The sequence below is a fragment of the Lithobates pipiens genome, unplaced genomic scaffold, assembly GCF_037356315.1.
Source record: "Lithobates pipiens isolate NorthernLeopardFrog02 unplaced genomic scaffold, aLitPip1_a1.2 Scaffold_19, whole genome shotgun sequence".
NCBI lineage: Eukaryota > Metazoa > Chordata > Amphibia > Anura > Ranidae > Lithobates > Lithobates pipiens.
Genome location: NW_027507764.1, coordinates 216984108 through 217011405, shown reverse-complemented (window position 1 = coordinate 217011405; position 27298 = coordinate 216984108). Strand labels below are relative to the sequence as shown.

Sequence of the window (27298 nt, the reverse complement as noted above, 5' to 3'; positions counted from 1 at the left end):
GTTGATGCCATAGTGGGCTTGAGGCTAGAATCCCACACTTTTTTAAGAAGGGAATCTGCCCTCTTGTCCATTGAATCTTTTAATATGCCCATATCCTTGAACACCAGATCTGTGCGACGAGAAACTTGAGAAAGCCATGTCCACCCTGGGCTTTTTTTCCACACCTGAGTCTCATTCTCTTCGAAAGGGAACCTTCTAAGGGTTTTAAAGAAAGGAACCCTCTCCGGGTCTCTCCATTCTTTAACCGCTTCAGAAAGACCCCTGTGGACTGGGAATACCTTGCGTTTGGAATAATCCAGGCCTTAATACATTGTCATGTATGAAGAGTTGAACCTTCTCCTCTTGTATGTCGAGGGTCATATAGATTGCTTTAAGCAGATCATCTACTTCCCTCACTGTTCTACTGACATCCTCTTCTTCCTCATCTGAATCCTTGAGGGAAAGTAGGGTACTTGCCCCCTCTTGCTCTCAGTCATTAACCTCCCCCGACTTTGAGGTGGATGCCAGGGAACTGGACAGTGTGTTTTGCTGAGAGTCTGTCTGGGTTGTTGGACTTTTGACTAACAGGGAGTGGACAGAACTTAAGGTTTCCATTAGCACTTTTACCAAAGAAAACAGAACTTTACATTGTTATGAAGAAACCTCTTTAACAAGGTCTGCAGTGCAGGTTCTGTACAGGGGCTTTGGCCATGAGTCTCCGAGGGGATTTTTGCAGGAAGGGCATTTCCTTCGGACTGAAGGAGGACCTTTAGATTTAACTGAGGCTTTGACCTAATAGTAAACACAAAAAACAAGACCAAACTAGTCACCTAACTGAAGGGAGACTATATACCCCTATGTGAGATACACGATCACCACCCTGGAGGAACAAGGGAAACCCCCAAGAGTGCAATGAACCAACAACCCCCTAGACAGAGCCCCTGCCCAGACTGTAAGGCCTGAGAGCAGTTACCTTATCCCTTACAGTAGCAGGCTCCCCCCCGGGAAGGGCAACATAAACCAAATAAGAAAAGCTCAAATGGAGGCGATAGGGGCACCACTGCAACCCTCTTACCTTGGGCCTGGCCAATGTTTGAATCCCGCCTACACTGGTGACAGTGTAGGCAGCCATAATCACTGCCACCATCACCTTGCCGGAAGTCCCACCTACTGGAACTAGGGGTGCAATGGATCGTCAGCGATCCGTGATCCAAACGGGTCACCCCGTTTGGATCAGCACACACTGCGATCCGCGGTCTCGGACTTTGGAACTAGGCCGAAGCCGCGGCCTTTCCTAAGTGGCAGCCATCTTGGTGCACCCGTCGGCGTTTACAATGTGATCACTCCGTCAAATGATGGAGCATTTACTTGTAAACAAACCAACGTCATGATGACTCAGGTTCCTCTCTCCCCTTGGTGTACTGATCTGTACAGTGGAGGGGAGAGATCGGATGGCAGCAGCTATGTCGGCTGCATCTGTAGAGCCCACAGTGCTACTCTGTGACAAGTGCAATCACAGCCATCCCTCTATACTCTTCCAATACTCTGCAATAAACTGCAATACTCTGCGATACCCTGCTATACTCTGCGATACCCTGCCAATACTCTGCCATACCCTGCTAATACTCTGCAATATCTTGCCAATACTCTGGCTATACCCTGCCAATACTCTGGCCATACCCTTCAATACTCGGTAATACCCAGCCATACTCGGCAATACCCAGACGTACCCAGCCATACTCGGCAATATCCAGCCGTACCCAGCCATGCCCAGCCAATATTACAATGAGGGAGATGTATATTACAGTGGGGACTATATGGTGGTGGAATTTTCACAGGTTTTTGCAAATTCAATTATTATTTGCTGATCCGAAAAATGATCCGATCCATGACTCTGATCCGAGGAACGATCCAATCCGTGAGTTTTTTGATCCGTTGCACCCCTAACTGGAGCCGGCTCTCGCCAGCTGGGTCCCAGGGCCAACATGCGAAGGCTGGGAGAGCTGAAATAGTCAGAAGGTAGGGAACACCCCCCACCATACTAAAGGGTAGGGGGTGCTGGGATGGTCACACACAGAAAACAGTAACCATAGAGGTAAGCTCTCCACCTGGACAGCGCAGCCCCCCTAACTGGTTCTCTGCAGAGCTTCCAATATGGCAGGGGAAACACAATAACTGAAGGCACAGTGGAAGAGGAGGGATCTTAAAGGCTGCAAGTGTTTCCTGGGAAAGTAGACGGAGCTGTGCTCTCTCCAGGTGCACTCCTGAAAGGCGATTTGGGAAAAATTTGTGTTAGTGGGAAAAATGATCCCCAATCATTGGTGTCAGTAAGAGGAATCGTGCCCGATCTTTGGTGTTAGTGGGAGGGATAGTGCCCCATAATTAGTGTCAATGAGAGAATTAGTTCCCAAACTTTTTTTATTATTGGGAGTAATAATGCACCATAATTGGTGTCAGTGGGAGTATTAGTTCCCCATCTCTGGTGTCACCGAGAGCAATAGTGCCCTGTCTTTGGGGTCAGTGAAAGGAATAGTGCTAAAAGAGCTGCATGAAGGCAAGCAAATGGCAACATTTGACCCCCGGGCCTCAGTTTGGAGACCCCTGTTTTAATCTGAGACTCTTTTATTGAAGCCATCATGGATACATGACAGCCAGGGAACCAGCATGTTAAGTGAAACAAGCCTCCATATTCTCCATATTCTCCAAACACTGGCTTGCATGGAGCTGAATCCAGCTGCTGTGGTTACCAGTGATTTTTATAATAAGACCCCAGGTTAACGCTCACAAAATGAGAATGTTAGTGTAGGTTTTTTTTCCTTTCTTATAACAAGATTCATGAGATGAATACTGAGGCCGGGTGCTGTGATGTTTTCCAGGAGCCATGTACAGCACCCTGCCGGCCCCTCCCACTAGGCGTGATCTAGCTGCCTTGCACAGAGAAGCATAGGGACCCAGCACTAACATCAATGGGTCCAAACTACAGTATGTAATGAAAATGAAAGATTTTATTTATTTAAAAATGTCATTAGCAAGTTCATGGGGGGGGGGGGACCAAAAATGAAGCAAATTAAATGTCGGCTTTAAAGGAGGAAAAAGAAACACCCTTGTGGTAATTCAATCAATCAGCTGCCCTCAGAATGAAAGGATTTGTGCTGCAGAACACTGTGAAAGACAATCGCTCAATTCCCTTTTTAACCAATAATTTAACTGTACCTCCACTGGAACAAGAGTGGGAACCTGATAACCGCCCACCTTCTATCCCCCCCACCAAAGAGAAGAGGCCAGCAGCTCGTTCATTTATAGTCAGCAGTCCATGCACAAGGGAAATAATAATAATGATACATAAAAAACATAGTCCTCCGATGTCAGTTTGCTCTCAATGTTCCATATCTATTCTTTTGTCTCCCTCCCTTCCACCCAGTGCTGGTACACAGACAATGGAGATGCCAATGTACCTTGACAGCAACGGGCAGTTTCTCCTATTGGCACACAGGCAATACACTCCTCTATTTTTATTTTTATTATTATTGGGATTTTAGAGGCAGATTTGGCAATGAACATTATTAATACCTGGTAAGACTGAGTGCTAAAAAAATGTGTTATGTGCTTTCAATGCTGGTTAAAAATGGATGAGATTGCTTGTGGGTTTCATTTTTTGTTTTCAGAAATCAGTAGGCACCAATAAGAGATCTACAGATACTCCTCAAAAAGCAAGTTCCTCCCCTGAATAGATAATGCTGGGGGGGTTAGTTCACCTTTTCAGAGAAATCAAAAAGGTGAACAAACATTGTACACCCTCTTCACTCCCATCTCCGGTTCCCACTGTACTTACCTTACGCTCTATGGGTGCTGAGCTGGCAGCTAATGTGTGAGGATCTGCTCTTCTCTCTGCAGGGCTTCCGGGATAGATCAGGGTGATGCTCTGTGCTGGTGCTGTCCAATCGGGATCACCCTGATCTGTCCTGGAAGCCCTGCAGAGAGAAGAGCAGGGGATTTCAAATCACTGGACTGCTGCCCAGGCTGTGTGAGCACTGACAGTTCACCACCTATGGAGGTAAGGCAAGAATAGTGGGGACTAGGGTTGCAAGTGTTGGTTTACCACCCATGGAGGAAAGTACAGCAGGACTGTGGGCTGGAAGGGAGGGCTGTTAATCCATGTTTCCATTTTTTTTATCTGGAAAGGTGAACCAACTTATTAACTTCCATGTCCCAGTGTTGGTACCCTCTTGACATTAGTGTGTGGTTTCCCCCTCTTTTTATGTATTAGGCCTCTGTTGTGTATCCTCATAGTGAACTTTCCCTCTCCCCATGCACTGTTGCTGGCTATAAATCAATGAGCTCTTAATCAGGTTTTCACTTTGCAATGACCAGCAAGTACCAATATAGTCTACAGCTGCATTTAGCGAGTAAGCTCCTCCCCTCAGGAACTAGTGCTGGGTCTGTCTTGCTTTCCATTTTGTTTGTTTGATGTTCCATGGTTTGTTTGGTATGTGGCTTTATGGCCCCATTCACACCTGAGCATATTAGAATCACGGGCAGAATTGTGTTTCTTCCTGCGATTCTTGAATTGCAACATAACGTGCAATGCGCTTGCGGTGCTATTATTTCTTAATGGCATCCCCAAACACAGTACCATCTTTTATCACATGTGACAGAGGGGTCCTGAGCAGCTCTGAAACGTTACACTTGTACCTTTGTGATATGATCGCTCTACAATAAAAGTTTTGGACAACAATTGATGATCCAAGGTGTGCTAGCAAACATGAGTACTGATTGTGCTGCGACTGTCGCGTGACAAAAAAAAAAACGCACAAAAACAAGCAAGGTTAAAAAGTCCAGGCTCAGTGCCAAGATTTGGTACATGAGTTTCTACTGGAGAGGATTCTGGTCCATTCAAAATGAATGGCATCACGCCAAAAACACACCACAAAATGTGCAAATATACACGATGAGGCAGCATCGCTCAGGTGTAAAACGGGGCCTAAAGCAGAGCTAGAGGCAAAGCTTTTTTTTTTCTTTCCTTTAATGGAGGTTTATAACCCATTTTTGTTTTGTCATCTGTGTGCCATTGGTGAGCTCCCCCTTCACTTCCTGTCCCATAACCAAAACAGGAAATGGGAGGAAATCCCTGGAAAGTGGAGGAATCCTTGACTGTCTCCAAATCTAGTGTCCCCATTGGAAGATATACCCTCTATTAGTGTTCTGATGTCGAGCCAAAATTTGGGATTTCTCTTTATTTTTACTTTTAAATGATATAGGTAAAAAAGGAAGTAGAGAGGGTGAATCTCCCCAATGGCAATAAAAACCTGACAGGGGGTCTAATCTCTCCATCCAAAATGACAAGCTCTACCTTTAGTTCTACTTTACACTATTGTTTGTGAATGAGGCCTTTGCCGTTTTTTTAAGTGGAGAATCAAGTGCTGACATGCCGGTATACCATTATATGCAATAACTTACCTATGGCTTGCAGTCTATCACATATATAAAAAAAAAAAACACACACAAAATATTTGGGGGGCACACCCTAAAAAAATGCATTAAAGATGGTTCTGCAATAAGACCATACAACAGAACAAAAATATTACAGCACACACATGCAAAATAGACATTTACCTCCAGCAAGGCTGGATAATGTTTTTTGAAAATGTCTAGGTGTTTTAAAAAAGTAAATGTCTGTTTTGCATGTGTGCGCTGTAATATTTTTGTTCTATCACATATATAAAAAAACACATCGAAAAACAAACTCTGTCCCATTTCACATCTCCTTGTTGCCATTTGCTGCAGTGTTTGCATGGCCTTCAAGGACCTGCGCCCTCCAGTGACGTTTTTATATTACAAGGAATTACTGTGCAAAAATGCCGGTCTTTTAAGAATAAAAAAAAAAAAGATGAATTATAAAATCTGAATAACATATCCCATTTGTATTGTATTGCCTAAAGAAAAAATAAGTCAAAATAAATATTTTGAAAAAACTAATTTCTGGAAGGTGAAGATGGTAAAAAGTCACAAAGATGGAGGCTTGGCCACCTTTCAAGTCATGTACAATTTCACATTCTTCCGACTATATATATATATACATACATACATACATACACGCACACATAGTGATACCTCGGGTTTGCGAGTAACACGGTATACGAGCGATTCGCAAGATGAGCTATCTTAAAAAAAATTTGAAAAAAAATCTTAATTTGCAAGCATTGTTTCGCAAGACGCTGGTGTATGTATTACCGTATGTGGCCAGAAGTCCGGGGGCACTGAAGAACTCCGAGATGCTCACAGCTGGGTAGGGCAGGCGTAACGTGCGTCGGAGCACCCGGAAACGTCAACAGTTCCCGAGTATCACCAGTACCCCGCACCTCTGGCCACATACAGTACTGCATACACCAGCAGTGGTTGTGGAATGAGTTTCCATTACTTCTTATTGGAAAACTCGCTTTGAGATACGAGTGCTTTGGATTACAAGCATGCTTCTGCAACAAATCATGCTTGTAATCCACTGTATTACTGTGTGTGTGTGTATATACACGATTTATATAGCGCCAACAGTTTATGCAGCGCTTTACAATGTATAGGGCCCCATTGACAACGTCAGGTATGACGAAATGCGTCTGGGAAGGCACGCAGTGACGCCACCACGTTGTAGGAGAGGAGGACGGGCTCCTGTTTGCCGGCCGGCTTTTTACTCTGTTCTTATATGCTGTAATTTATCTACATACCTGTAAGTGCATTACTTTTTATTTTATTAAACTGTTCCTACGTTATTACGCTATGTCAGTCCCTCTCTTTTCTGTGGGTCTTTGAGTGCCTTATATCGAGACCACTGAACAGATCATTATCCTGAAAGATCGCTAAGGGATGGAGTATTGACCCAGCTGAGGAAGGCTGACCTGGATGTTGTCCACTGATCATTTATATATGCTTCATTTCATATATTTTCTGGTAAGCGCATTCAACATTTGGTGACGGGCACTTCACGCGCTTTGGAAAGTGTTGAACCACTGGGGTGTTGTCATCTGAGGACATCTACGTCCGTTATTTGGATTCACCTATGAACTTTTCTTAGATTGGACTCTTTTTCTTTTTGTCACTTTACACAGCTTTTGAGGTTTTATTGCTCAATTGTATTATTGTTTATATATTTAATTTTATTTAGTATTTCATCTTATGCTAGAGGGATTGGCGCAGCCTTACATAAATTTTGTTGCTGTTGGGTGCTATATCGCATTTATTGCTGCTGCCTATTTTGTTAGTTTGTTAATTTCACATTGTTTCTCCTAGCGCGGTCTATATTTTTTCTATAATGTAAAGGGGGGACAACACAATTACAGTACAGTTCAATACAAAAAGGTTCAGGGGGGCCCTGTTCATAGAGCTTACATTCTAAAGGGAGGGGGTGGTACAAAAAGGTAATAACTGAAGAAAATGATTTGATGAAGGTGGCTTGGGGACAGTTAGGTGGGTGCGGGATAGGCTTCCCTGAATAAATGAGTTTTCAGGGATCTTCTAATGATGGACAGGGAGTTACAGAGGATGGGAGAGGCTCGGGAAAAGTCTTGAAGGTGAGCATGGGAGGAAGTAAAAAGGGAACTAGAAAGCAGGAGGTCCTGGGATGAGTGGAGGGGACGATTTGGGTGATATCTGCAGATGAGGTTGGTGATGTAGATGGGGGTGAGGTTGTGAATGGCCTTGTATGTTATGGTTAGCATTTTGAATTTTACACGGTGGGGTAGGGGGAGTCAGCGAAGGGATTGGCAGAGAGGAGCAGCAGTCATGGATTGGTTAGTGAGGTGTATTAGACTAGCAGCAGAATTCATAATAGACTGCCATATCCGCCTCCAGGACTTCTCCCGAGCCTCGCTCATCCTCTGGAATTCGCTACCCCAATCTGTCAGACTGTCTCCAAATTTATCCACTTTTAGGTGACACTTTTAGGTGATCCCTGAAAACTTTCCTCTTCAGAGAAGCCTATCCTGCCTCATTCTAACAACTGCACTATTTTCTCCATTAGCTCATCCCCCACAGCTATTACCCATTTGTGTAACTTGACGCTCCCTCCTAGATTGTAAGCTCTAAAGGAGCAGGGCCCTCTGATTTCCCCCTGTATTGAATTGTATTGTAATTGTACTGTCTGCCCTAATGTTGTAAAGCGCTGTGTAAACTGTTGACGCTATATAAATCCTGAATAATAATAATAAAAAAAAAAAATGTATATATATATATATATATATATATATATATATATATATACATACACATACATACACACACACACACACATATGCACACACACACATACACATACACACACTGCAGAGGTGATCAAATACCGCCATAATGTCGCAGTCACAATAAAAGTTGCTCGCCGCCATTACTAGTACAAAGCTATCCCCTATTTTGTAGAAAAACCAATAAACGCTTATTGCTATTTTTTTTTTACCAAAAATATGTAGAAAAATACGTATCGGCCTAAACTGAGGAAAAAATTTTTTTTTTATATATTTTTGGGGATATTTATTATAGCAAAAAGTAAAAAAAATTTGCGTTTTTTTGTTTATAGCGCAAAAAATAAAAACCGCAGAGGTGATCAAATACCACCAAAAGAAAGCTCTATATTAGGGGGAAAAAAAGGACGTCAACTTTGTTTGGGTACAGCATCGCACAACCGCACAATTGTCAGTTAAAGCGACGCAGTGCCGTATCACAAAAAATGCTCTGGTCATTAAGGGGCTGAAGTGGTTAAAGTCCCCTAAGTCATGCCCCAGCACCCTGCTCTACCTCTCCCTACCGTGCACTCTTCCTGGTTTACATTTGAGATTAGAAAGGTGTCAAATCAGTGCTTGGAAGAGGGGTTGGGGGGGCATGGAAAGCTGAGCTGCTGAGTCACAATTGAGGGGGCAGCTGTGGAGTTACTCCTGGTGCAGGGCGAGCTAGGCTACTGTTTCACTGCTATAAGGGGCAAGCTGAGCTGCTAAAATTAAAGTGAAAGTGCTTCTGCCGTAAATTTTGAGGATGAATAGCTTCACAGTATCTACAGCTACAGAAGTAAATGAGGTCTTGTTTCAAAGCCCATTTACTCCTTGTTATAAATATGTAGACCTTTCATTGTCCATAGCTTGGTCAGAGTGTTACTTTAAAGTGGAAGTCCAGGCTAAAACCTAAATCCCTGCATCTATAGGCACCCATGATCTAACATTAACCTATCTAGCCCTGTAAAGAATAAAAAAAAAAAAAAAAAACACAGTATACATAACTTTTTTTAAGCTGATTGAACCCGATCTCCAGCGGCAGAAGCTCTAATCCCACACCGAGCTGTCAGTCGTGGCTTTGCAGAGGACACCTCCGACAAAGAAGGCCCATAGTGACTCTACGGGTGATGTCACTTACCATTAATTTCACAGTCGTTGTCGGACGTGTCCTCTGCAAAGCTTCCGCCGCTGGAGAACGGGTCGGATCGCTTTCAAAAAAGGTATATATACGGATTTCTTCTTTACAGGGCTAGATTAGTTAGTCTTAGGTCATTAATGTCTACAGATGTAGGAATTTTAGTTTTAGCATGGACTTCCACTTTAAAGCAAAAAATAAACATTGCATTGAGAACAACGGTTAAAGTCATGTGACCATCACTCACCAGTAAGATATCAGCGACAATGGCCCAGTTCAGTGACAGAAGAGTTTCTCCAATGAATATAAATAAAGCTGCGGGAGGGAGAGGAACAGTCAGAGAAACAGCTAGAAATAAAGCAAGGATAGTATGTGTCAGAGCAGAAGAGTCAGCAGCATTAGAAGGAGAACCCTTTGCCGTTATAAATATACTATGATGCAATCTCCTATAAGAATCCGAAGGCCAACTAGTTCCTGGCCAAAAAGCTTCCAATAATTTTTGCACATTGTAGAGTTACTTACATAGGTGACCACAAGGCTGGAGTCTGCAAACACCAGGGAAAGATACAGGAAAGGGGCGGAGCCAAGAAGACCCCAGGCACAGACTATAGGATCACCGCAAGGGTTTATTTTACGGTAACGTTTACCAATTTCCACTCCGGATGCGACACCCAACAGCCCGGTCACCACTGTGATGCCCCCGAAGAGAAAGCTGTGAAGACCGTGAAAAGGTGACTGTTAGTAAAAAAAAGGAAATACGTTGGTTCTACAAATCTTCTGTACATGATTTAGAAGGAGGATGTCTTTATAGTTACATACAGGTTGGTCACACTGCTGATACATACAGTACAGCTCGAGCCCACACCAGGTAGGTGGGGCCCCAGGGAGCCAGGGCACCAGTGACAAACGCCACAGTGGTGAATCCAAACGTGGACAGCACAAAGCTCCGCCTGAACGGGATATGAGTGAAGGATGAAACGAGATTGGCAGGGGGGAAACATATTCAGTTACATAGATCAAATCTCTGTCCTCTAAACCATTGTTTTCCCTTTGTACCATTTACGTTTTACCCTTTCTACCTCCCACCTGTTGGGTCGTAAAGCCAGTTTCCCCTCCAGCAGTGTGCCCTCCATGTTGTCAGGCAGAGCAGTGGGCACCTTGTGCTGGAAAGGGGAGTGTTACATCAAATCAATGCCTCCCTCATCGAAGACAACTAGTGCCCCCCCAAATCTCCCACAGTGGCCTATAAGGCTTCCTAACCTCCCACAGGGCTTCCTAGCCCTGTTTAGTGTCCCCCAACCTGCCACAGTGCTCCCTCAGCCTGATGCAGAGCCTCCAGCTCCCATAGTGCAAGTGCCCTCAGCAGTGGCGGCCCGTCCATTAGGGGCGCCGCCATTCCCATACCATCCATACGTCCAGCACCCTGATCTACATACAGGGCGCCCAACTATGGATTCTAGGGGTGCAACGCATCAAAAAAACTCAGGTATCGGATCGTTCCTCGGATCAAAGTCACAGATCGGATAATTTTTCGGATCAGCAAATAATAATTGAATTTGCAAAAGCCTGTGAAAATTCCACCACCATATAGTCCCCGCTGTAATATCCACAATCTCCCCACAGTAATATACATCTCCCCCGCTGTAATATCCACGTCATCTCCCCCACTGTAATATTGGCTGAGCATGGCTGGGTATCGCTGAGTATGGCTGGGTATTACCGGGTATTGCAGGGTATGGCTGGGTATGGCAGGGTATTGCAGAGTATTGACAGGGTATGGCAGAGTATTGGCGGAGTATTGGCAGGGAATTGGCAGAGCATTGGTAGGGTATTGGCAGAGCATTGGCAGGGTATTGGCAGAGCATTTGCAGGGTATGGCAGAGTATTGGCAGGGTATGGCAGAGTATTGGCAGGGTATGGAGGGATGGCTGTGACTGCAATTGTCATAGAGCAGCGCTGTGGGCACTACAGATCCAGCCCACAGCGCTGCTGCCATCCGATCTCTCCCCTCCACTGTACAGATCTGTACACAGAGGGGAAAGAGGAAGTTTACAAGTCTTGTTTACAAGTGATTGCTCCATCATTTGACGGATCGATCACATTGTAAATGGGTGCACCAAGATGGCCGCCGCTCCGAAGCTAGGCCGAAGCCGCGACCTTTCCTAAGGCCGCGGAGCACTCTGTGGAGCGTGGCATGTGCCGACCCGAACGGGGTGACCCGTTCTGATCATGGATCGGTGACGATCCATTACACCCCTAATGGATTCCAACTGGGGAGGGGGGGGTGTTTTTTTTTTTGAAGCATGTGATTAGAGCCAGGGGCTCTAATAGGCTTCAAAAAAGGGTGGGCTTGGGGCACAGGAGCACTGCGCCCCGAGCCCAACTAACTGTGTGAAAGCAGCAAATGAATATTCTCTATCCTCCCGGCAAATCAGAAAGTGCGGGGGGGGCGCAAAGAGTGTTTTTTGGAAGCACGCGATTAGAGCAAGGGGCCCATCGCCCAACTGACTGAAAGGACAGGCAATCCTATTGGATGCCAAGGAGGAAGAAACACCGTGATGGAGAGAAGACACCGGAGACGCTGCCCACCACCTAGATGGGGTAAGTGCCGGACCAACCGGCAGACAGCGGGGGTGGGGGTGGTGTGAAGTGCCGCAGGCCTCCCGTGAGGGGGTGGTTGTTTGGCCACAAAAAAAAAAAACACCGGCGGCCATTGGCCCTCAGTCTCCAACGGTGACCCCACCATGCCCCCCAACCAACTTACATATACTATCCACCCAGAACCACTTGAAAGCCAAATGCCATCCAATGCTTTTTTATACGTCTGGGTTAGCTAACCTCCGAGCTCCTTTGCTCAGGGGTTAGCTTTAATAATAGTGGGAGTTTTTTCAACTGCACCGCAGGGGTTATCAAACATAATAATAGGATTTTTCGTACTCACCGTGAAATCCTTTTCTCTGTAGTTCACCAACTGACACAGCTCCTTTCTTAGACCATCGGGTTGTTACGCCACCTTCAGGAAAGGACTAGGCAGAACATGTTAAAATGTTATAATAAAACAAGAACTTTCTAGTTCCGTCCAAGGCTACCAACCCCTCAGCCTACTGCAGCCTCAGTACATCAACAAGCAGTATAACGTTAAAAAAAATTAGGAGGGGAGGGTGCTGTGTCAGTCGGTGAACTACAGAGAAAAGGATTTTACGGTGAGTAAAAAAAATCCTATTTTGTCTTACGTTCACCGACTGACACAGCTCCTTTCTTAGACCATTGGGACGTCCCCAAGCAGTGCCAAAACAAGGGGTGGGAAAACAGCATAAAAACTTCACCCACAATGGCATGTGGGAACTAGTATAAAAACTTTACTCACAAAAACAACAGTGTGTGGGAATAACCAAGAACCTTTTTACCCACAAAAAAAAAAAGAGTGCTCCTCATCTGGGAGTCACTACCTCCAAACCGCCTCAGAACTTGCGGTAACAAATGTAACAGTGCATTTATTTAAAGGTACTGTGTTTTTACCAAAAACCAGGAAAAAAAAAATGTAAGTAAAATTGCAATTACACGGCCACCTGCAAAACTCTGCGGCCAAAACAGGCATCAGCCGATGCACCGACATCTACCTTGTAGAATTTTGTAAAGGTGTGAACAGACGGCCAAGTCGGCACTTTACACACTTGAGCGACAGACGCTTGATGTCGGAAAGGCCCAAGACGTTCCAATTGTCCTGGTGGAGTGGGCCGTAACCGGAAAGGGGGCACCTGCCCCTTCAAGGCGTAGGCTTGTACTACAATCTGTCTGATCCACCTGGAAATGGTGGCCGACGAGACCACCATGCCTTTTTTCAGACCAGCCACCAAAACAAACGAAGGAGTCTGACTTCCGAAAAGGGAGCCGACAAAAACACCCTCAGAGCCCGAACCACGTCCAGGGAATGGAGGGGCACCTCTTTGGGATGTGACGTTTTAGGACACAGAGATGGTAACACAATGCCTTCATCAATGTGGAACGCTGAAACCACCTTTCGGCAGAAAAGAAGGTTGCGGATGCAACACCATCTTATCCTTGTGGATAACCAGATAGGGTGACTTGCAAGACAAAGCCGCCAGTACCGAAACCCTCCTGGCCAAAGTAATGGCTACTAGAAAGACCACTTTCTGGGAAAGGGTCAACAGAGGGATCTCTCTGATATTTTCAAATGGCGGTGTCTGAAGCGATAACACCAGGTTCAGATCCCACAGGGGTAACGGTGGACGCACTGGAGGAACTACATGTCGGACCCCTTGAACAAAAGTGCTCACTAGAGAGCGAGCCGCCAGGGGTCGCTGAAAAAAGACAGCCAAAGCTGAAATTTGTCCTTTAATGGTGCTTGACACCAATTTCTGGTCTACTCCTTGCTGTAGAAACAGCAGGATCCTGGATATAGAAAAGAAGCGCGGACGCCACCCTTTCTCCTCACACATGGAGATGTAGCCTTCCAGGTACGATGATATATCTTCCGAGAAGATTTCCGTGCTCTCAGCATAGTTGGAATCACTGAGTCCTAAAGACCCCGGTTCCTCAACACCTGGCTCTCAATAGCCATGGCGTTAAAACCAGCGATGGTGGGAGATCGCGTCAGGGACGGGATGACGTGAACGCTAGCCAGGGGGGAGGAGCCAGCATGTGTCTGCCAGTATGTAAGCGTAGCTGCGGGAGACAGGCAACGCCGGAGAGTGAGAGGCTCCGGGTCGCTGCTGAAGGCTCCCAAGCCAGGCCCGGGCTGTGAGCCCCCTGCGTGCTTGGAGGTGACCGCCAACCGAAGGAAAGTTTAGCAGCGCGGGGACCCGCGGTAAGGGGAGTGGAAGCCGGCACCCCCCCGCCGGCCGCTATTTCTCGCCCCCTGTCTCCCTTCCTGTATCTCCGCCTAGATGGTTGATCAGTTTATACAGTTCCTGGGGGGAGCATTCTATGTTTAAGATGGACAGGAGGACCCGAAGAGGGCGCTAGGACCGTGTTGAAGGGCAGAATCAAGAGGTACTATTTACTCTGGTGGTCAAGAGAGTTACCCGACATGAGAAGTGGGGGAGACATTTGGAATAGGTATACCTGAAGAACTGGTAAGAATTCCTGCGTATGAACATCTTTAAAGTGGACTATGCTAAGCTGGGAGTACTCCTACCTTTAAAAGAGAATAGCCGTGGACATAGGCCCTCTCTTTGTGTTTTCATATGCACCCAGGGGTTGTGAATACAACTAATTTCATATGAAAAGGGAGAAGAAAACCCCGGGCATTGGTAACCCTATTATAGCCACTGGGCCGGTATTTTCAGCAGTATTAATTCATCCCCAAGATTAACGGCAATATATATACAATACACCACAGGGCTGTTTGCTCGTGGAGGGGTAGTACGTGGATGGGAGTACAGGGGATTGTGGCCTATGAGTATCTTTAAAAGTGGATCATGCTAAGTTGGGTGTATTCCTATCCTTAAAGGAGAAGACCTGCGGACATTAGTGTTTTTTCTTAATTTATTTTTTTATCGTTTTTGCATGTATTCAGCGACCATAAATATAAATAATTCTGCATGATAAGGAAGGAACGACCCAGGGAGTCTATGACCATACTATAGATACCGGGCTGGAATCTCAGTAGCATTGATATACCTCTAAGCCCTTGTACACACGGTCGGACCGTTTTGTCGGATATTCCGACTGTCTGTGGTATGCATCGGACTGTTTCCGTCAGAATATCCGTCGGACCAAATTTTCCAACTTGCTGGAAATATTTTCCGACAAACTGCTCCGATCGGACATACTCCGATCATGTGTAGAGAATTCCGATCGGACAAAGTGCCACGCATGCTCAGATCAAATTCCTACATCAAAGCTATTGGCTACCAGCCTGAACGTAGTCCCATCGTAACGAAATTACGTCATCACATTCTGAAAGATCGGATTTTTCAACAACTTTGTCCGACCGTGTGTATGCAACAGTTTCGGACAAGATCCGTCTGACAAACTCCGACGGATTTGGTTGTCGGAATCTCCGACCGTGTGTACAAGGGCTCAGAGGAACGGCAATACTTATATAGTACAGCATAAGGCCTTTCTCCTAGGTGGGGGTAGTACGTGTTCGGGGCTAAAAAGGCCTGCGGATATACTATCCCAAATCAGGGTTGAAACTAGTGGGAAAGGTACCCACTGAAGGCTGTGGAGGGAAGGCGGGTCTTGGGGAGGAAAGGACTTTGAGAAAGACTCAGAGACGGAACCCCACAAATTGTTGGTACGCATATTTGAGATTCTTACAGGACATTGGGAGGACCGGGTACTTTAATTCTGGGAGGCGGGAAAGGCGTAAAGCAGCCCCTATCTTTGGGGTAAAGATACTCCCCAGCAGTGTGCCCGAGAACCAAAAGATCAAAGTCCATAGCAAAAGGAAAAGGGGACGGAGCCCACCTACTAAGAAGTGATATAAAAAGGAAAACTGGGGAAATGAGTAAGAAGGGCAAAGGAAGTCACCATGAGTAAATCTACCAGTAAAGCAACAAAGGGGGGCCCCCCAAAAACCCCGAAGGATAAAACTAACGATAGTTCAATAAAGCAGTATATGACCCAAGGTCCAAGCCCAAAAAATCAGGAAGGAGCTAGACAACAACACCCCAAAATAGATAGGAAAAAAGGGACGGAGAAAAAAATCTGGGGAGACCCCTGATCAGTCCAGAGAGGAATCAATAAATGATAGCGAATCAGAAACAAGTAAAACGGACGAACAAAGAGTAGAGGACCAATTACCAACAAAAGGCGACTTGATGGAAATGCTACTGGAACTGGAAAACGCTATCAAAGCAGATATCAACTTGCTGCGTGTTGACTTGGGGCATCTGCTAACAAGAGTAGAGGCGACGGAGGAAAGAATAGATAAACAGGCCTAGGAGGTTGCTAAACTGAAGGAAATGTTTAAACTATCCCAGCAAAATCACAGGAGATTATTTTACAGGTTAGAAGATCAAGAAAATCGCAGCAGAAGACAAAATATGAGAATTCGATTTGTACCAGAAGTAAGAGGAGAAGATTTAAAAAAATTATTAAAATAATATTTAACCCACTCCTTATCAAAGGCGATGACGAGTTCCCCAGGATTGAACGAGTACATCGGGTGGGTAAACCCAGAAACCTAGGATCAGACAGACCCCAGGATATAATCGTAAGATTCAGGTTTTACGAAGATAGGGCAGATATCTGGGCGAAGCTAAGAAGAAGGGCTGTAGCCCGGTATGAGGGCACAGAGCTGCAAATATATACGGACTTTGCCCCAGAGACATTGGCAAGAAGACGTCTCTTAAAACCTTTATTGGAGATGATGAAGAAACAAAATATCAGATATAACTGGGGGTTTCCAACATGCTTGATAGGTTCTAAGGAAGGGATATCGGCAAGGCTGAGATTCCCAGAAGAATTAGTAGACTTCTGCAAAAAGCTGGATTTGAAGGTGCCTGAGCTACCGGGCTGGATGGATGAAGAGTCAGCGATTTTTTAGGAAGCGGGGGGATGGTGGGGGGGGAGCACGGGGGGGAGCAGGGAGCGGGTGACACATGTATGAGCCTACCCTGGAGAGGCGATTCATAGATGGTTAAGTTATATAGAACCATCGGCGCGTCGAAGGCCGAGTATGGCCCGGGGGGGAAGGGGGGGAGGAGAGGGGAAGGGGAGGTTGGGGGGAGGGAGGGGAAATTATTAAGAGGGTAGAAAATAAACCTCAGTTTAGACGCGAGAATGTGAATCTGCATAGCAAAATAAGAGACCCACGATGACAGCTATAAATTTTATGACGTATAACGTCAAAGGATTAAACACGCCAAGTAAGAGGCACAAGATCTTAAAGGAGCTTAAATATTATGAAGCGGAGGTGATCTTCTTACAAGAAACCCACTTTTCACATGACTCAAATATTAAGTTATACTCTAAAGATTTTCCAATATGGTCCTATGGTGATGCCATAACAAACAGAGGAAAAGGGGTGGCAATAGGGTTCGCCAAGAAGACACGGTTCAATTTGGAAGATAGGTTAACAGACCCTGAGGGAAGATATCTTTTTTAAAGGGTAAACTGGGGGAAATGGAGTGCACCTTGGCTAATATATATATGCTCCCAATCATAACTCTATAAAATACCTAATTGACATACTGGGTAAACTGATGGACTTCAAGAGAAGATCAGTGATTTTGATGGGGGATTTGAACTTTTGTATAGAACCAGGAATAGATAGTACGTCCAGTGTGCAGGGGATAAGTAAGGTGCAATTAAAAAGGGCTAAACAAAAATTGCACGCAGTCCAATTGGTGGACGCGTGGAGAACCCAGCACCCGAAGGAGAAAGATTTTACTTTTTATTCCCCTGTACACTGGACGTACTTTAGGATTGACTATATTTTCGTAGACCACAGAGCTTTGGAAAGAGTAGTTGAAACTAGTATTGAAACAATTACACTCTCTGACCATTCCCTGACCAGGAAACCTTTTATGTGGAATATAAATGAGGAATTAATTTGAGAAGCAGAAGGGGAAGAAAGGATAGGCAAAGAACTAGAACAATACTTTGCGATAAATGACACAGGGGATATCTCAGGACAAACCCTATGGGAGGCCCATAAGGTCTACATTAGGGGGATTTTGATAGCAATGGGAGCCAGAAAAAAAAACTGAGATCTGAAAAAATTTAAATATTACTGGAGGAAATATATAGAGTAGAAGAACAGCATAAAAAACAATTGAAGCAAGATAGAACGCTCCTTCAAAAATTAATAACAAAACGGGATGAACTAAAAGCTCTAATGGAACAGGAAACCCAAAAAACATTTAATCAAATAGCCAAGGACAGGTACTATGGGGGGAACAAACCTACCAAATATTTAGCAAGAAGACTCCAAAAGAAAAAATCTATACATTTTATAATGGAAATCCAGACTGGTAAGGGGGATACGGTCTATACAACAACAGAGATAGCGAAAATATTTAAAAACTATGAGAAACTATATTCAGTCGATCAGTCCGAGGGGCTGAATGTGGAGGAAAAGGAAATGAGAACTAAAGATTTCTTGAATAAGGCCCAACTAACAAAAATCACTGAGATTGAAAAGGAACTCTTAGAAAGATCCATATCTGAAGAGGAAATAAATAAGGCCCTTACGGAATCAGCCCCGGGGAAAAGTCCAGGCCCAGACGGGTTTACATTATATTATTTTAAGAAATATAAAAAAATATTAATCCCGAAGTTATGTGGATACATGAATGGGCTTGGTATAGAGTATGAAATGAGTAAGGAGGCCGTGTCCGCCTCAATAACGGTAATTCGGAAGGAGGGGAAAGACGGGACGATGTGTTCTAACTAGGGATGAGCCGAACACCCCCCGGTTCGGTTCGCACCAGAACTTTCGAACGGACCCCAAATTCGAACGAACTTTAGAACCCCATTGAGGTCTATGGGACTCGAACGTTCAAAATTAAAGGTGCTAATTTTAACGGCTAATATGCAAGATACTGTCCTAAAAAGGGTTTGGGGACCTGGCTCCTGCCCCAGGGGACATGGGTCAATGCCTAAAATGTTTTTAAAAATGGCCGTTTTGGCGGGAGCACTGATTTTAATGACGATTAAAGTGAAAAAAAAAGTTAAATATTCCTTTAAATATGGTGCCTGGGGGGTGTCTGCAGTATGCCTGTGAAGTGCCACGTGTTTCCCGTGTTTAGAACAGTCCCTGCACAAAATGACATTAAACGGAAATAACACCATTTAAAACTGCTTGCGGTTTTAATGTTATATCTGGTTCCTGCAATATGGTTGAAAATCATTGAGAAAAGTGGCATGGGTAGCCCTCCCTGCCCATTACCAGCCTATTTGGGTCTTGTACGCATATTAAGGGGAACCCTGTACCCATATTAAAAAAAGGAAATGCGTGTGGCCCCCAGGCCCTATATACTCAGAACAGCAGTATACAGGCGGTGCAAACAAGACAGGGACTGTATAGGTTTGTTGTGTTAAGTTGAATCTGTTTGTAATTTTCAACTGGTACATTTTTAAAGTGTAGCTCCAGTCAAAAAAACTATTTTTAAGCTTTTTGGAAAACATAGGGAAGGGTTATCACCCCTCTATAATTTGTTTTGTCGTCCATCTTTTTTCATCTCACTTGCTGTTGTCTCCTTCTGTTTGCAAGTAGGAGATGTTTGTAAATTGGATGTTTGAAAGTAGGGGCCTGCCCTATATGCTTTGCAGAAATGGCAGAACAAGGTGTTGGTTTTGCCACAACATTGTAAGCCCTCAAAGTGACTCTTGGTGGGCGCTGGAGCGCCCTGCTGTGAACGATTATATCAAGAATTGTAATTACATGCCATTGTTGAACAGTGGTAGAAAAATTGACCTTTGGTGGTTGTGGTGCTGGTGCCACAACACTATAAGTCCTCACCGTTACTCTGGGTGGGCACAGGAAGGGGCCCTCCTGTGAAATATTATATCAATAATTGTAATTACATGTCCCTGTTAAACAGGGGCAGAAAAATTTGGCCTTAGGCACTGCTGCTGGTGCCACCACACTGCAACCTCTGCCATATACTCTAGTTTTATTGCAGGAATTAGCCCTGCTGCAAAGCATTGCATCAAAAATTGTAATTAAACGCCCCTGTTAAACAGGGGCAGAAAAATTGGGCCTTAGGCACTGGTGCTGGTGCCACAACACTGCAACCTCTCCCATATACTCTTGTTTGATTGCAGGAATTAGCCCTGCTGCAAAGCATTGCATCAAAAATTGTACTTAAACGCCCCTGTTAAACAGGGGCAGAAAAATTGGGCTGATGGCATCAACCAGAACCAGAAATGTTCTTCCAACATATCAGCGGAGGAGGAAGAGGATAGACAATCAACATAACAGGACAGTCACTCAGCATCAGCATAGGCAGTCTTGAAGGGATGTGATATTTCAAAAAAAATTATTCTGTTACATCAGCTTCAGGTGCTTGGTAGCTGTGGGTGATGCAAGACTGATTCATCTTGATGAAGGTCAGTCGATCAACTGATTCGGTGGACAGGCGCACCCTGTGATCGGTAACAAAGCCACCAGCAGCACTGAAGGTGCGTTCCGAAAGAACGCTGGATGCAGGACAGGCCAGTAGCTCAATTGCATACTGTGCAAGCTCTGGCCAGTGATCCATCCTCAAGACCCAGTAAGCCAGAGGATTTTCGGTGGGAAAGGTGTCCAAGTCTGACCTTGCCCCTAGGTATTCCTGCACCATGTAAATCAGACGCTGGCGATGGGTGCTGGAACCGATCATACCTTGGGGCTGCGGACTAAAAAATTGTCTGAAAGCATCAGTCAGACGGCCACCTTCTCCACCGCTCCTTCTGACCGATGCCTCAGCAACACGTTGTGCAGGACCAGGAGTTTGTAACCTCCCAGTCTCTGGGAACGCGTTGCACAGACCTTTCTGCAAGGCCTCCCGGAGATGTCTCATCCTCTGCTCCCTCTGAGATGGCAAGATAAGGTCGGCAACCTTACCCTTGTACCGTGGATCAAGGAGAGTGGCCAGCCAGTAATGGTCCCTCTCCTCGATCCGAAGAATACGAGGATCCTTCCGCAGGCTTTGCAGGATCAGGGAGGCCATGCAGCGTAGGTTAGCTGAGGCATTCGGTCCGGAGTCCTCTGGGTCACTAAGGACAACATGATCCGCAGCTACCTCCTCCCAGCCACGTACAAGTCCACGTGTTTCTTGGGACTGTAAATCATCCCTACAAGACTGCTGCTGCTGCTGCTGCTGCTGCTGCTGATGCTGAGTGCCAGCCTCTACCTCCATGCTGACACAATCATCCTCTTCCTCCTCTTCCTCCTCTTGGCCTGCCCCTGCAGAGCTGACAAAACATCCGCCCCAGTGTGGCTCCTGTCCCCCAAACAAACCAGCGTAAGCACGGCATGGCATCGTTTTGCCTGCGTACTTGCGTAGCCCCTGGAACGCCTACGAAGCACCGCTGGTTCTGAGGACAGAGCACTGGAAGAGGCCATGGAGGAAGAAGAAGAGGAGGGGGTGGAGGAGAGAGGTGTGTCACAACCAATAGTAGCATTTTGGAGGCGTGGTGGCGGAACAACCTCCAACACTACTGCACCTTGTCCTGCATCCTTCCCAGCTGCCAGAAGAGTGACCCAATGGGCCGTGAAAGACAGGTAACGTCCCTGTCCATGCCTGCTGGACCATGAGTCAGCGGTAATATGCACCTTACCGCTGACCGCCCTGTCCAGCGAGGCAAGGACACTGCCTTCCACATGCTGGTAGAGAGCCAGAATCGCCTTCCGTGAGAAAAAGTGGCGTTTGGGGACCTGCCACGGAGGAACCGCACATTGTACAAACTCACGGAAGGGGGCCGAGTCTACCAACTGAAAAGGCAGCAGTTGAAGTGCTAGCAATTTAGCCAAGCTAGCATTCAACCGCTGGGCATGTGGATGGCTGGGAGTGAACTTCTTTCGCTGGTCCAGCAGCTGGGGCAGGGACATTTGCCTGCTATAATCGGACGTGGGTGTACCGCTAGCAGAGTTCCCGGAAGCACTTGGCTGTGACACACCTAATTCTACACCTTCATTCCTCTCAGAGCAGGTTTCAGAGAGGACTGAAGGTCTAGTGGGGTTGGAGATGCCAGCAGGTGAGGAGCAAGGAGAGGTCCGCTTTGTTCTTTGGTGTCGGTCTTTGAGGTACGCTTGCCAACGAGCTGCATGGCAGGTCAACATATGTCTGGTCAAGCATGTGGTGCCCAAGCGGCTGATGTTTTGGCCACGCAAGATACGCTTGAGACATATGTTGCAAATAGCAGCGATGCGATCTGATGCACTCGTCTCAAAAAAGGCCCACACCAAAGAACTTTTAGAATAACGCGCAGAGGCAGCGCCCTGCACAGGCGGAGCTCTGCGGTGTGATTCAGTCGGTGTGCTGCCCCTAAGCTGGCCCCCGGAGGGCATCCTGCCTCGTTGGACATGTGCCTCCTCCTCCTCCTCCTCTCTCCTTCCAGGCACCCACGTGGAGTCAGTGCCCTCATCATCCCCTCCCTCTTCATCGCTGTAGCAAACCTGGCAGTATGCTGCAGCTTGTGGAACATGACTGCCAGATTGCTGTCCTTCTTGAGCATCCCCCTCTCTCTGCGCTCACGCTACTGCCTTCCTCTAGCTGAGTGTCATCATCAGAGCCCACAAAACACTGGGCATCCTCCTGGAGCATGTACCCAACACTGTGCTCAAAGAGTTCAGGAAACTCCTCAGGAGGACGTGGTGGGTCTAGGGAAGGAGTCACTGATGATGACATTGAGAGGAGGGAAGACGATGCGTTGGCAGCTGCTTTGCTAGTACACTGAGACTGGGTGAGAGAGGATGAGGAGGATGAAGAGGGCTTGGTCATCCACTCTACCAAGTCGTTGGCATGTTGCGGCATGTCCAGCTGCCGAAAAGAAGGACAAGCGTGTTCCATGGCCACGTGCTGATGACAATGCACCGCGTCCACGACCAGCACTGTTGTCTCTAGACACAGAGCCTGCTTGCCCTCTTTTATCGGCTCGTGCCTGTCTGCCTCTCCTTGCTGGCCTTCCAGACATGGTAATGGCCTGAAGGGGGTTGGGTAAAAAAGCAGTTGGGTAGTGTATATTGTGCTAGAGGCACACAACACCCACTAACTCCTGCAGATGCCTTTATTATAGAACACCAGAGATAAAGGGGTATATACAGATGTATACTGTGCTGTGCTGGAGGCACACACAACTTCCAATAACTCCTGCAGTTGGAAAGGGGGCTCAAATAGAGAACAGCTATGTAGGTGGATATAGCGGTATGTACTGGGTACAGAGCACGCAGACAGCACGCACAAGCTCCTAACACTACTGACTGCAAGCTCTATTATAAAAGATAGATCACTAGCTATATAGGTGAGGTGAATATAGCGGTGTATACTGCGGTCAGGGCACGCAGACAACAACCACTACACAACAGCAAGATCGAAAATCATCTGAAAATGATCGGTGTGTACTGTGTTGAAGGTACACAGAACACCCACTAACTCCTGCAGATGCCTTTATTATAGAACACCAGAGATAAAGGGGTATATACAGATGTATACTGTGCTGTGCTGGAGGCACACACAACTTCCAATAACTCCTGCAGTTGGAAAGGGGGCTCAAATAGAGAACAGCTATGTAGGTGGATATAGCGGTATGTACTGGGTACAGAGCACGCAGACAGCACGCACAAGCTCCTAACACTACTGACTGCAAGCTCTATTATAAAAGATAGATCACTAGCTATATAGGTGAGGTGAATATAGCGGTGTATACTGCGGTCAGGGCACGCAGACAACAACCACTACACAACAGCAAGATCGAAAATCGGCCGAAAACGATCGGTGTGTACTGTGTTGAAGGTACACAGAACACCCACTAACTCCTGCAGATGCCTTTATTATAGAACACCAGAGATAAAGGGGTATATACAGATGTATACTGTGCTGTGCTGGAGGCACACACAACTTCCAATAACTCCTGCAGATGGCAAGTGGTCTCAAATAGAGAAGAGCTATGTAGGTGGATATGGCGGTATGTACTGGGTACAGAGCACACAGACAGCACGCACAAGCTCCTAACACTACTGACTGCAAGCTCTATTATAAAAGATAGATCACTAGCTATATAGGTGAGGTGAATATAGCGGTGTATACTGCGGTCAGGGCACGCAGACAACAACCACTACACAACAGCAAGATCGAAAATCGGCCGAAAACGATCGGTGTGTACTGTGTTGAAGGTACACAGAACACCCACTAACTCCTGCAGATGCCTTTATTATAGAACACCAGAGATAAAGGGGTATATACAGATGTATACTGTGCTGTGCTGGAGGCACACACAACTTCCAATAACTCCTGCAGTTGGCAAGTGGGCTCAAATAGAGAACAGCTATGTAGGTGGATATAGCGGTATGTACTGGGTACAGAGCACGCAGACAGCACGCACAAGCTCCTAACACTACTGACTGCAAGCTCTATTATAAAAGATAGATCACTAGCTATATAGGTGAGGTGAATATAGCGGTGTATACTGCGGTCAGGGCACGCAGACAACAACCACTACACAACAGCAAGATCGAAAATCGGCCGAAAACGATCGGTGTGTACTGTGTTGAAGGTACACAGAACACCCACTGCTTCAAACGCCAACACACTACACAAGGCCGCCGCGCTGGCGGCCTTATATAGTGTGGGGCGTGCACTACACAGCCTGAGCTATGATTGGCCACAGGCATCCTGCCTGTGGCCAATCATGGCTCTCCTCGCTGCTGGCGCTGCGATTGGCCAAGCATGCGGGGTCACAGTGCATGCTTGGCCATCGCAGTGCATTGTGGGCCGTGAGCGCCACACGAATTTGGCGCGAACGGACCAAAATGTTCGGACTTCGCCGAACGGACGAACAGCCGATGTTCGAGTCGAACGTATGTTCAACTCGAACATGAAGCTCATCCCTAGTTCTAACTATAGGCCAATATCACTGCTTAACGCTGACACAAAACTGGTTGCCAAAATACTGGCAGGCAGGATGAAGGACCTGATGAGCTCACTGGTACATCTGGACCAGGTGGACTTTATACCAGGAAGGGAGGGAAGGGACAATGGGGTGAGAACATTGCTCCTTCTGCCCCAGACAAAAGAGAGAGGGAACCCGAATCTACTTCTGTCGACGGACGCACAGAAGGCCTTCAACAGGGTAGACTGGGGCTTCATGTTCCGGACATTAGAGGCAATGGGAGTTGGACCAAAAATGGTCCAGCGGATCAAGACACTATACCATCACCCGACTGCAACGGTTAAGATCAATGTATTCCGTCCCCTCCTTTCAAGATGAAAAATGGTACGAGACAAGGGTGCCCACTGTCACCCCTCTTGTTTGTGCTATCCTTAGAGCCATTGCTTTCTACGATTCGCAATGATATACAGATAAAGGGAATTGAAATAGGAAATGAAGAACATAAATTGGCTGCATTTGCCGATGATGTACTGTTCTACATCAGTAATCCAAGTAACACAATGCCTAAATTTTTGAAGGTGATAGCACAGTACGGTCAACTTTCTAACTTTAAAATTAACCAAGCAAAATCCGAGGTTTTAAATATAAACACAGGTAAACTTGAAAAGTTTAAGCTTCAAAAAGAGTTTGAATTCCCTTGGCAAAGAGAATTAAAATATCTAGGAATAAAATTGGTGACCTCTGTGGAAAAAATGTATAAACTAAACTACATCCCATTATTAGATGAAGTCAAGAACAAAAGTAAAAGATTGGCAAATAGATCACTGACCTGGATGGGACGCATAAGCTCACTCAAGACGTTCATTCTGCCAAAAATTTTATATACTGTATTTTCTGGCGTATAAGACTACCTTTTACACTTAAAAAAAATGCCCAAAAATAGGGGGTCGTCTTATACGCTGGGTATACAGGTATACAATGCTGCCTGATGGATGTCAGCACCCAAATGTCTGCTAATACTGTATGTGGCTTCAGCTACAAACAGTATACGCCGTTGAGCCAATCCCGGCGAGCGATGTATTCTATTAATGAATATGTGACGGACTGGGGTTTATATGGTCACAAAACAGACACCCCAAAGCAAAGTACATATTCATTTTTTTTTATATTTCTAAACATGGCCCTTCTATTCTATTAATAACCAGTAGATGGCAGAGAAGGTACACAAACAGAGTCTATATAAGGCCACACACCATGTGACTGGAAATAAAACTACTTCCAGCCATAAAGTCAGTGGTCATATCTCATGCTGTTTGTGTGATTCTTTGCAGTCCACGCCAAGCTGATCACCTTATCTCATCACGTCTACAATCATCGGCTCTCTTAATTCACATTTTGAGGCCGGTAACATTTTGGGGGCTCGTGTGCCGGGATTCGTTGGGTTACCAGTGAGAGGGAAGCGCGAGACAAGCGTGAGCCTGCTACAGAGCTACAAGGAGAGTCCTGAGTGTCGTCTGCCTCCTGAGTGCAAGTCTTCAGATTGCAACAGAGATGGCGTCTCCTCGTCGTGCGCTGATGTGGGATATCCAGAAACAAATTCATCTGCTTAATGAAGAACAGCTGCATAGCCTCGCTATTACGCTGGGAGATGGAAGAGACGTGGACGTTCCATCAGTGACTGGTACCAACGAAATGGAACTTGTTGAATTTATTGAAGACTACTTGAGAAGTGATCAGCTGGAAAAGTTGGAAGATCAAGGTATGTCTTACCTACTCATCATCCAAGACAAGATCAATGAACTAAAACTTAACAAGGAAAGTACACCAACTGTGGACATTGCAACCGCTGCAAAAAAAATAAGTAGTGGGACTGCAAGGACTGAACAGGTATCGGAGGTGGTGAGATTAACTGATGTTGTTGCTTTATTGCCACGTAGAGAATTTAAAATGCATGGTGGTGTAATTTCAGATCATGGTTCGGACATGAGTTACAGTAGCGTGTGCAGACAAATTGACCAGGGTCTAACAGAAAAATTCCCTGAATCTGAAATTATACGCACAGTGTTGAGAATAATCAAACCTGGTAATTTTAAAGATATGTTGACTGACAAAGATGATCTTACTGTTGCTGAATTGAAAAGGTTTTTGAAGTCACATATGAGAGAACGAAGTGGTAATGAGTTATTTCAGGACCTTAGCAATGCTGCCCAGCAAGAAAGAGAAACAGCACAACAATTTGTTTACAGGCTAGTGGGGTTAAAACAAAAAGTTCTGTCTACATCACAACATGATAGGCAAGAGTTTAACTATGACAAAAAACTGGTGCAAGGCATATTCCTTCATACACTGTATCAGGGACTAAATGAGAAAAATTCTAATGTTAGACGAGATATCAAGCCTTACGTGTCTGATTTGACAGTAACGGATG

The 27298-nt window shown here is 45.8% G+C and overlaps 1 pseudogene; it reads right to left on the bottom strand.

The window, feature by feature from the left end:
• Positions 1 to 630: 630 nt before the first annotated feature.
• LOC143998044 (protein spinster homolog 1-like) overlaps positions 631 to 27298 on the bottom strand; it is a 101521-nt pseudogene continuing 74853 nt past the window's right edge.